Here is an 11380-nt window from a genome sequence, read left to right as displayed (position 1 = left end):
TCATTACACAGATAAATCTTACACTATTCTAAACTTATTCACGAAACATACTTAAATTCATATCGCTAAACATCCTTAAATTCACATCACTATATATGTACATCTCTCACCCGTCTCCGGGAGGCCAGGTTAATTCCTGCCTTCTCTCTTTCTTCTTCTCCCGCCGGGTGTCCAGCGAGGTAGGTGATAGGTCGGTCTGCAACGTCTAACCCTAAGTACCCTGACTGGACGTGGGTTTGAGTCCCACACTATCGGGGGAACGTCCCCTCCGGTGCTGCAGCACATCGCTCCTTTGGGGGTGGCTGCCTGGTTCATTTCTTCCCCCGGGGGTTCTGCCTGGCTGAGGGCTATGGACTGGGGACTCTCACTTGGTGGCTGGTCCACCACTATCCCTTCTGGGGGTCCCTTGTTGCCCGAGGCTACCGGCTGGGTGCCCCTGCTCGCGGGCTGGTCTCTGACCTTGGGTGCCCTTTTGCGGCTGGTTCCTCTCCCGGGGCTCAACCATTCAAATTGGAGCTCTGGTGACCACGGTGTCTTTGGCCGTGGTGTGCGGGGAGTCCTTCTTAAGGCTCCGGCTGCTGGGGGTGCGTCCGAGTCCCAAATGATTGGGGGGACAGCTCCTCCGGTAACACAGTTCACCGCCCCTCTAGGTGCAGTCTGTGGGTCTGTCACGTCCCCTGTGGGATCTCCACAGTCGGGGGCTGTTGGCTGGGGGTCCCTGTCTTTAGTTCAGTTTACAAGTTTTGGCTGTCCCTTACGTTTAGCTGCTGCCCCTGGGTTGTAAAGTTTACACTGATTTATGTGGAACCACTATGTTTGGCGGGGCAATTTTATGGCACAGACCATGGGGCTTGCCTTGTCGACAATGTGGTACGGTCCCATGTACAGTGCCTCAAAGACCCGTACTCTAGCGTAGTTCCGTACCATAACCTGGTCTCCTATCTCCCACTCGTGGTGCTTGCAGGGTTCTAGCAGCAGTCGGTTGCTCCGATGCTGTTTTCCCATGTTGTTAGCAGCCTGCCAGTGAATCTGTTTAAGGTGTTCATACAGATTCCTGACAAAACTGTCCCAGCTCGCTTCCCTAAGCTGACCTTCCGTGAGTACCGGGGCTAACACATGGCTGGGGGTTCGCATGGCTCTGCCAGTCATGAACTCGTACGAGGAGTACCCCGTGCTCTTTGACTGGCTGGCCCGGATCCCCATGAGGACTAACGGTAGGACCTCTACCCATCTCTTGGGTGAGTCCCCTGTCTCTTTGCGCAGCCTTTCTTTGATGGTGCGGTTTAAACGCTCCACAGGCCCGGAAGACTGCGGGTTGTGGGCGACATGCCATTTACCTTTGATGCCGAGTACCTTAAGGGTCTCCTGCATCACCTGCCCGGTGAAGTGACTCCCTTGGTCAGACTCCACATATTGTGGTCATCCCCATCGAGGGAACACTTCTCTGACCAGGATCCTGGCTTTTCCCAGGGCAGTGGCTGTTCGGCATGGGAAGGCTTCCACCCATTTGGTGAATACGTCCACTAATACTAGGCAGTACTTGTAACCTCCCTGGGCAGTGGGTAGGGGCCCAATGTAATCAATCTGGATCGACTCCCAGGGTCCCTCTACTCTCCTGATATGTCCCGTAGACACCTTTCTTTTCTGGGGGTCAGGGTTGTTGGCCGCGCACACCAGACAGCTAGCGCAGAATTCGCGGACATCTTCCCTGAGTCCCGGCCACCACCCTGCCTGTTCTACTCGTTGCCAAGTGGTCTCAGGTCGGGGGTGTCCTGCTCCTGGACCCTCGTGGGCCAGCTGGAGGAATTCTCTCCAGTGTTCTTACGGTACTACCCATTGCCTTCTTTAATGGCAATTGCTGCGGTGCTGTACGGGCCGTCTACCCTCTCCCCTTTTGCTAGCGTCTTCAGGACAGTTTTGAGGACGGGGTCTTGGGTCTGAACCGTTTTTAGGTCCCGGGGCAAAGCTATCCCTGCCTTCCCTGCCATCCCTATCCTGCCCCTGACTGCTGCTATGGGTCCTGAGTTGTGTGGATCCCAGAGCTTGCCCGTGCGGGCCCCTTGCTTGGCTAACATGTCAGCCTGCTGGTTTCCCTCGCTACGGGTTTCTGTGGTGGAATGTGCCTTCACCTTATTTATGTAGATATTCCCTTTGTTCCCTACGGCTTTCATAATCTTTTCCAGTAGGGGTTTAATTGCCAGGGGTCTCCCGTCTGCGGATGTGTATCCGCGGCGGGACCAGATAGCCAGGTACTCCATACACGAATTGCATGTGAACATACTGTCCGAGCAAATCGTGTATGGAGTAGGGAATTCTTCGGGGTGTGTGACACCACCGCAGACAGTTCAGCGTGCTGGGCGCTCATAGTGCTGGGAGTTTAATCGCCAGGGCAGTGCCTGCCTCGGGGTCATAAACTCCGCAGCCTGTGAGTCGTTCACCCGCAGATACTGTGCTTGAACCGTCTACATAGATCTCTCGGCCTGTGGGGTGTAACCCAGCCCGAAAGCCTATGTCAATTTCCCATACCCCTTCTATGGAACACCGGTGGGCAGTCCCTGGATAAATCATGTTGGTCGCAGAGACCCTTTACCTTTAGGTCCATTTGAGAGAGGAGCAGGGTCCAGCGAGCAATGTGGGCACTGCTCACTGTCCCGTCCTTAATTCTCCCGTCCAGGAACATTTGGGTGGGTGTATGGTGGGTAAGGAGTGTGATAGGGGACCCTCCTGTGAAGATCAGTGATCTTTTCACAGCCCAGTGAGTGGCTAGGAGGTGCCGCTCACAGTTGGAGTATCCCTTCTCCACGTCTGTGAGTATCCTGGAGGAGTAGACCACTGGTCTCAGCCGGCCGTGCCGCTCTTGGAGCAGTACTGCACTCAGGCTGTCCCCACTGGCTGCTACCTCCAGGAAAAACTCTTTACCCCCATCTATGGCCCCTAGAGCTGGCGCGGTCTGCAGGTCTTTCTTGAGTTGGATAAATGCTGCCTCATAACCTTTGTCCCATTCCCACTCCACTCCCTTGTGTAAGAGTCGGAGCAGAGGGGCTGCGGTGGCTGCATAATCCTCAATGAGATCTCTGCAGTACCCGGTTAGCCCTAGAAAAGATCTTACTCCTGTTACTGTGTTGGGGGCGGGTAACTTCTGCACTGCTTCCCTTCTAGCTTTGTCATTGGCCCTTTCTCCAGTGCACACAGCCAGGCCCAGGAATTTTACTTCCTTCAGGCCGATCTGTGCCTTCTTGGGGTTTACTTTAAATCCCTCTTCTTTCAGCAGCTCCAGCAGCTCAGCCAGCAGTGGGCCATGCTCCTCCCCCTCATCGGTGAACAGGAGCAGGTCATCTACATACTGTAATAATTGCTGGGGTCTGCTGAAACACTTTAAACAGTTGGCCATACATTGATGGAAAATACTGGGGCTGTTGTGGAAGCCCTTGAGGGAGACAGTTCCAAGTGTATTGCTGCCCTTTAAAGGTAACAGCAAACTTATACTGATCTTCCCTTCTTAAAGGTATGGACCAGAACCCGTTGGAAATATCCAGCACCGTGAAGGTGGTCGCGGAGGCTGGGATACTTCCAATGAGGTCGGCGACAGCAGCAACAGTGGGTGCACAGGCGGGTATGTTACGATTGAGTACTCGATAGTCCACCGTGGCTCTCCAGGAGTTGTCCGGTTTCTTAACCGGCCAAATTGGAGAGTTCACATGGGCAGCTATTGGTCTCAATACCCTCTGTTTAACCAGCAAACCCAAGGCTGTTTCCATGTCTGCCACCGCCTCCCTGGAGAAGTTGTACTGTTTCCGTGGTCGGGTCATGGGGTCCCCATCTTTGCTAACCTCGACCCCATTTATTCTCCCGCAGTCGTGTTTGTGAGTGGCAAAAGCTGCAAGATTTTTCCTCACATACTCTTGATATTCTACAGGGGTGTTACTGACCAGTGATTCAAGGTCGTAACCCTCCTTTGGTTTCATGGTGCACACCGTCCCTTTTCCCTGTTTTCCCAGGATAACCATCACCTCACTCTCCTGTCCCGTGCAGACTGACCCCCAAAGACAGTGGTTTCTTAAATCCACCAGGATCCCGTGGCCTAGGATGAAGTCAGCCCCCAGGATCCCTCTCCCTTCCTGCTCCCACTTCATCAGGACACAAGTCCACTTAGTGTGGAGTGTACCTAAATGAATGGAGAGTGGAACGGAGAATGAACCAGTCTGTTCAGTGCCTGTGAAACCCACCAAGCTGTAGGGGACCCCGTTAGACAGAGGTGAGGCAGCGGGGTTAGTTGCAGAGACAAGGCTGCTTGAGGCACGGTGTCCAACAGGTAAGTCCCTTTCACCTTTTCCACTTCCATCTGTACGGTCGGTCTCCCCCATGCACCATACTCGAGGGCACACAGGTGGATGGGCTGTGCCTGTCCTAGTCATGGTTTTGGTTGGGAGGGGGCAGATGGGATCTCGGTACCAGTCGCGGTGGCTACCTTTCCAGGGCCATCTAACATGGCTCGGACTGCAGTTAAAAAGGTGTCGAATGAGTGGGGAGGGACTGGTTTATCTGTCTCGGTCTTTTGGGCAGGGGCTGGAGAACTCTTTCCTGCTCTATCCTTCCAAGGATTTTTACAATCCCTTCTCCAGTGCCCACTCTTTCCGCACCCAACACGGGGACGTTTTGTATCGGAGGAGTTGCCCCCCTCGTGATGCCATTCTCTCTTGTCTTGGTTAGGTCGGATTTCGTGAACCCTTCCCTTTTGTGGGTGCTCCTCTGTCCCTCTGCCGTTTCTGTAAGCTCGGGTCAGCTGCCCTGTTCTGTGACTTGGGAATCTCTGGGATCGAACCAAGCCTCAGCCTTGGGTCTTATTCTGGGTAAACCGTTAGCTACTAGGCTTCGGAGCCAGTGTGCTAATTTGTCCGGGTTTAAGTGATCTCTGTCTATGCCCCCACTACACGTGCTTTTGTACACCGGCCACAGTCGGTCTGCGAAAGCCTGTGGGGGTTCTCCTGTGAGCTGCACCGTTTTCTCTACTCTCGAGAAGGGACTCCCGTCATTGCAGCCCATAGCTTCTAAAATGTCTTTCTGGATGGCAGCAAGTGTTTTCTGTCCTCTTTTGCTCTCAGTAGAGAGGAACTGGTCCAGTTTGCTGTCTCGAGATAGCAGAAGCATCTTTGCCATTTCTGCATCATCGCACCCATTAATATTCCCGGCCTGTTCCACTTCCACAAAGTGAACCGAGGGGTCTCCCTTTGGAGTTAGCTTTCCCAGGTGGCTTATCATGGCCCTAAGCTGGTGGGGAGTGTGGGGGACCACAAACTGACTTTCCAGGGGCCCGAGACCCCCGTTAAGAGTGGGCGGGCCAAACTTCTGTTGCCGGACCGGGCACATTGGCCCTGGTTCTGGCTCTCCCTGTTCTGGCTCGCCTCCCTCTCTTCCCTGCGTCCAAGCCGAGCTGAAACTCAGTGCCACAGGTGGTGGTGGTTGACTATCCCTGTCCGGCCCGCAACTGATTTGCCCCCCCTGCTGCTGCACCGGTGTAGTCACTGCTGCCACAGGTGGTGGCCGGGTTGTTTCTTCCTTCTCTTCCAGGTTTACCTGGGGCGTACCCGGGCTTATTAGGCATACCATGCCTATTGCCTTGGACAGAGCAAGGTTTAAACTTTTAATTTGTTGCTGGCAGGGACCGTGGTCTCCTGATTCAAACCCATTAGTGCTAGCTATTTTATACGCTGCTTGCACATCTTTTAATCTTTCCTGGAGCTCTTTTACTTGTAGGGTGAAGTGAGTGCTTTCCTCCCTCAGTGACTTTTCATTACTTTTGGCCTCGGTAACCTGACATTAAAAATAGCCCTGACTGTTTTTAAACCTTTCCATTATTTGGGTCCTTTCCTGTTTTAGCTGACGGAGTTCTCCTGATAATCTTTCTTCTGACATAACCCTTTCCTGGTAGCTCTCTGCACATTCCCATAACCCTGCCTGCAATGTTTCATTCATTCTGTCTAGCAGTTAGACCTGTTGCTGTAGACAGACCAACCAAATTGCTTTCTCTACTGCTTCTTTGTGATCTTTACTTGCTGTCCACTGGGCTGCAGCGTCAGCTGGACGCTCAGCGCGCAATCGACTAAGCACCCATTCCTTAGTTACATTCACTTTCTTATACACATAGGAGGAAATCCTCTCTTCCATTTTGGTTCTTTGCCCCAAACCAGCAATCTCCACATCACACCCCGTGTACCAGAGTCCTGCCGCAGTCGTCATTTTGTAAGGGGAGGGGGGAGGGGGTGTTGTTTGTGGTCTCTATGAGGTGTCAGGTTCCCTTCTGACCAACTTGAGCGGTTTCGAATCGCTCCCCCTCCCTTGGGTTCCGTACTCTGGATTTATTTGGGGGGGGGGGGTGACAAAAGTGCAGAGGACACTGGTTTGATGCAAAGAACTTTGGTTTTATTACAGTGAATGTAATACAGGCTTATTACTCTAGTAAGAAAATACACGGCCAAACTTACAATCACTCTAATAAAGAACAAGACAAGGAAAGGTACAAGGTCAAACTTAGAATCACTGTAATAAAGTACCATACACTACACATTCAAAGGGGGTTGCAGTAAAATTATACCTCCCACCTCCCAATACCTAATTCTAGCTCGGTTAGACTCCAGGGCAGGGACTTATGTTTACCAATCCTTTTGATAGTTAATGGTAGATGGTGATGTTCTTCCTTCCTTCAGGACTTCAAGACTTCGAGGCTGGAGAAGTTAGTTTTACAACTGTCACGTTGGTTTCTCTCCTTGTCTTGATGAGGTAGTAGCGACCACCTCTCTCCCCCACTCTCTCTCTTCGTCTTCTCGTCTCTCCAACCTCTGTTGAAAACAGTGGCCAGTTATACGATTTCAGTGTTCTAATCTTGCCGCCCAATCTGTTCACAATCCTTTCTATCATTTTGTCGGACTTGGTTCTTCTTTGTAATATTTTGTCGGGTTCGTTAAAGTTGATATGTCTTGGGTGGGGTGATGTTCCAAAAACTGTTTCCTGATGGAAAAATTAGTTTTGTAATTGCAATGTCCTTTTGTGCTTGGTCTTTCGCATACAGGCTGGATTGGGCCTCTTTGTGATGTATATGCTGAAATGGTTTGTCCAGACCCATGTTGATGGGGAGCTATCTCTGGGTGATAATGTGATGGTCATGTCTCTTATGGAGGAAGATTTCCAAATACTCATTCTTCCAGACAGGTTAACTCAGTTCTCACACCCAGACAGTTCCAATAATCAAATGGGCTTCTTTTGTTCCATAGGTCCGCCCACAGGCTTGAATTTGTCTTGTAAAAGTTCATAACTCTATTAAAGTTCGTAGTTTCTTGCATAAGCACTTTAGAGTTCCAAACTTTTCGGTAGATAGTCCCAAATTAAGTTTCCTTTCAAATGAGCCCAAACACAGGGGGAGTTCTGGTGAATTTTGCTCTCTGCAATGCCCATTCATGCCCTCATCTGGCGCTAACAGGAGCTGCTAATCTCTGAATTTCTAGCCCCTAGAAACTGAAAGTACAATAGAGCAGTCAGCACGGATTCCACAAGCGAATCCAGAGACTGTACCAACACTTACAGAGGGTCCTGAGACTGTACCAACACTTACAGAGGGCCCTGAGACTGTACCAACACTTACAGTGGGTCCAGAGACTGTACCAACACTTCGAGGGTCCAGAGACTGTAGCAACACTTAGAGAGGCCAGAGACTGTACCAACACTTAGAGGGTCCAGAGACTGTACCAACACTTAGAGAGGCCAGAGACTGTACCAACACTTAGAGGGTCCAGAGACTGTACCAACACTTAGAGAGGCCAGAGACTGTACCAACACTTAGAGGGTCCAGAGACTGTACCAACACTTAGAGAGGCCAGAGACTGTACCAACACTTCGAGGGTCCAGAGACTGTACTAACACTTACAGAGGGTCCTGAGACTTTACCAACACTTACAGAGGGTCTAGAGACGCATTACAGCCTCGGTCCAAACATGGACAAAAGAGCTGAAATGCAGAGGTGAGAGTGAGAGTGACTGCCCTTGACATCAAGTCAACATTTGACCAAGTGTGGCATCAAAGAGCCCTCGTAAAACTGGTTAATGGGAATCAGGGGAAAACTCTCCACTGTTTGGAGTCATACCAAGCACAAAGGAAGATGGTTGTGGTTGTTGGATCATCACAGCCCCAAAACATTGTTGCAGGAGTTCCTCGGGGCAGTGTCCTTCATCAATAACCTTCCCTCCATCAGAAATGGGGAAGTTCACTGATGACTGCACAGTGCTCAGTCCATTCACAGTCCGTGCCCGCATGCGGCAAGACCTGGAGAATATTCAGGCTTGGGCTGATAACTAGCAAGTTACATTTGCACCACACAAGTGCCAGGCAATGACTATCTCCAACAAGAGACAGTCTAACCACCTCCTCTTGGCATTCAACAGCCGAATCCCCCACCATCAACATCCTGGGGGTCATCATTGAGCAGAAATTTAACTGGACCAGCCACATAAATACTGTGGCTACAAGAGCAGGTCAGAGGCTGGGTATTCTACACCGACTGTCTCACCTCCTGACTCCCCAAAGCCTTTCCACCATCTACAAGGCACAAGTCAGGAGTGTGATGGAATACTCCCCACTTGCCTAAATGAGTAGAACTCAAACAACACTCAAGAAGCTCGACACCATCCAGGACAAAGCAGCCGCTTGATTGGCCCCCCATCCACCACCTTAAACATTCACTCCCTCCACCACCGGTGCACCGTGGCTGCAGTGTGCACCATCTACAAGATGCACTGCAGCAACTCAACAAGACTTTTTCAGCAGCACCTCCCAAACCCGCGACCTCCACCACCTAGAACGACAAGGGCATCACCTGCAGGTTCCCCTCCCAGTCACACACCATCCTGACTTGGAAATATATCGGCCGTTCCTTCATAGTCACTGGGTCACAATCCTGGAACTCCCTCCCTAACAGCACTGTGGGAGTACCTTCACCACATGGACTGCAGCGGTTCAAGTCGAAGACCCACCACAACCTTCCCAAGGGCAATTCGGGATGGGAATAAATGCTGGCCTTGCTGGCGATGCCCACATCCCATGAATGTATACATTAAAAGTTTAAAAATTATTAACAGAGGATCCAGTGACGGTACTAATATTTACTGAGACGTTATTATAATTTACAGGGGGTCCAGAGGTGGTACTAATATTTACAAGAATTACATAAATTTCATTTATATTTAGTGGATCTAGAGACATATTTTCATGGAATCCTGAGTAGGTACTAGTATTAACAGAGAATCTAGAGATTGTACAGAGGAGCTGTTAATATTCACACAGGATCCAGAGAAAGTGGTAATATTTACAGAGAATTAAAAGATGGTACTAATTGTTGTATATGCAGACTATGGATGTACTCTCTGTGTAGTCACTGTGTGGTTACATAAGATGGAGACTTGGTTACCTGATGTATTATGAATAAGGTTTGCATTGTGTATTTCCATGCTGGCACCACTAAAGGGTGCAACTGGTGGAGACCAGGGGTATCCTGCCCTGGTGGCAGCTCCCATTATAAAAGGCCGCACACCATGTTTGTGCCGACTCTGGAGTTTGGAATAAAAGACCAAGGTCACTACAGTTTGAGTACAACACATTGCCTCGCGGAGTCATTCATAAGTACATTATAGACATAACACTAATATTTAGAGGGGATCTAGATAAAGAAATAATAGGTACAGGTTATGCAGAGACAGTGCTAATAATGACAGCAGGTCCAGAGAAGGTGCTGATGTTTACACAGGGTGCAGAGATAGTTTTATTATTTACAGGGGACCCGGAGACTGTGCAAATAGCAACAGAGGATCCAGAGACTGTGCTAATAGCAACAGAGACTCCAGACACGGTCCTAATGTTTACAGGAGATTCAGAGATGGTACTAATATTTACACTGGGTCCCAGCATGATGTATAACATTCCTGTTATGTCCTTGCCTTACAGTTAACCTACTGACGATTGTGATCCTGACTCGGGGAAAGTGCGGTCTCTCCAAATGTTCACTCGTTACCTGGTGGCCATGGCAGCAGCGGATCTACAGGTCGTTATCCTCGACCTGATATTGAGGCAAATTCCAGTTCGTTATTCGAGTCAGTTCCATTTCGTGATGTCCATTCCTGTGTGTAATATCCACGCCGTCCTGCTGTATGCAGCCACAGACTGCTCTGTCTGGTTCACCGTCACTTTCACCTTCCATCGATTTGTGGCCATTTGTTGCCAGAAGCTGAAAACCAAATATTGCACTGAGAGAACAGCGGCTGTGGTTCTGGGAACAGTGACTGTGCTGAGCTGTTAAAAGGATATTTTCTGGTATTTTATGTTAACAGGTAAATATTACCTCTACAACGATCCCTGGTTTTGTTATGGACGAGATGGTGTTGTTGGTTCAAGAGTCTGGGCAATAATCGAACTCCTTCATTATATTCTCACCCCTTTTGTCCCATTTGTTCTGATCCTGCTGCTCAATGCTCTCACCGTCAGACACATTTTAGTGGCCAGCAGAGCTCGCAGGAGACTCCGGGGTCCCAGCCATGGGGGTGGTCCCAGAGACCCTGAGATGGAGAGCCGCAGGAAATCTGTCATTTTACTGTTTGTTATCTCGGGGAATTTCATCCTGTTATGGTCAACATATATGGTGTATTCTATATGCAACCGACTGTGGTACATTGGATTTAATGCTGTATCTCTACCTCTCTGTGTACAAGAGCTGGGCTTCATGCTGCAACTCCTGAGTTGCTGCACCAACACTTGTATTTATGCTGTGACCCAGATTAAGTTCAGAGAGCAGTTAAAGAATGTGATGAAATATCCCTTTAATAGAATTGTCAAATGCATTAAACAATAAGAGCTGAAGATTTTCCAGCATCAGAACTGAATCCTATCTTATATTTTCACCAACCAGCTCACCCTGTGATATAGACACAGTGGGTCTGCTCTCCCTGGGGCCTGTGATACACAGTGGGCCCAGTCTGCTCTCCCCCCGGGGTCTGTGATACACAGTGGGCCCAGTCTGCTCTCCCCCCGGGGTCTGTGATACACAGTGGGCCCGGTCTGCTCTCCCCGGGGTCTGTGATACACAGTGGGCCCGGTCTGCTCTCCCCCCGGGGTCTGTGATACTCAGTGGGCCCAGTCTGCTCTCCCCCGGGGGTCTATGATACACAGTGGGCCCAGTCTGCTCTCCCCGGGGTGTGTGATATACAGTGGGCCCGGTCTGCTCTCCCCCGGGGTCTGTGATACACAGTGGGCCCGGTCTGCTCTCCCCCCGGGGTCTATGATACACAGTGGGCCCGGTCTGCTCTCCCCCCGGGGTCTGTGATACACAGTGGGGCAGTGGGGG

At 50.5% G+C, this 11380-nt stretch overlaps 1 pseudogene; it reads left to right on the top strand.

Moving 5' to 3' along the window:
- Positions 1-10063: 10063 nt before the first annotated feature.
- On the top strand, positions 10064-10888 carry LOC139242063 (probable G-protein coupled receptor 139; annotated as a pseudogene).
- The last annotated feature ends 492 nt before the right edge of the window (positions 10889-11380 follow it).

This window comes from Pristiophorus japonicus, unplaced genomic scaffold (assembly GCF_044704955.1).
Source record: "Pristiophorus japonicus isolate sPriJap1 unplaced genomic scaffold, sPriJap1.hap1 HAP1_SCAFFOLD_119, whole genome shotgun sequence".
NCBI lineage: Eukaryota > Metazoa > Chordata > Chondrichthyes > Pristiophoridae > Pristiophorus > Pristiophorus japonicus.
The sequence above is the reverse complement of the archived record's forward strand: the minus strand, read 5'-3'. Positions and strand labels throughout refer to the sequence as shown.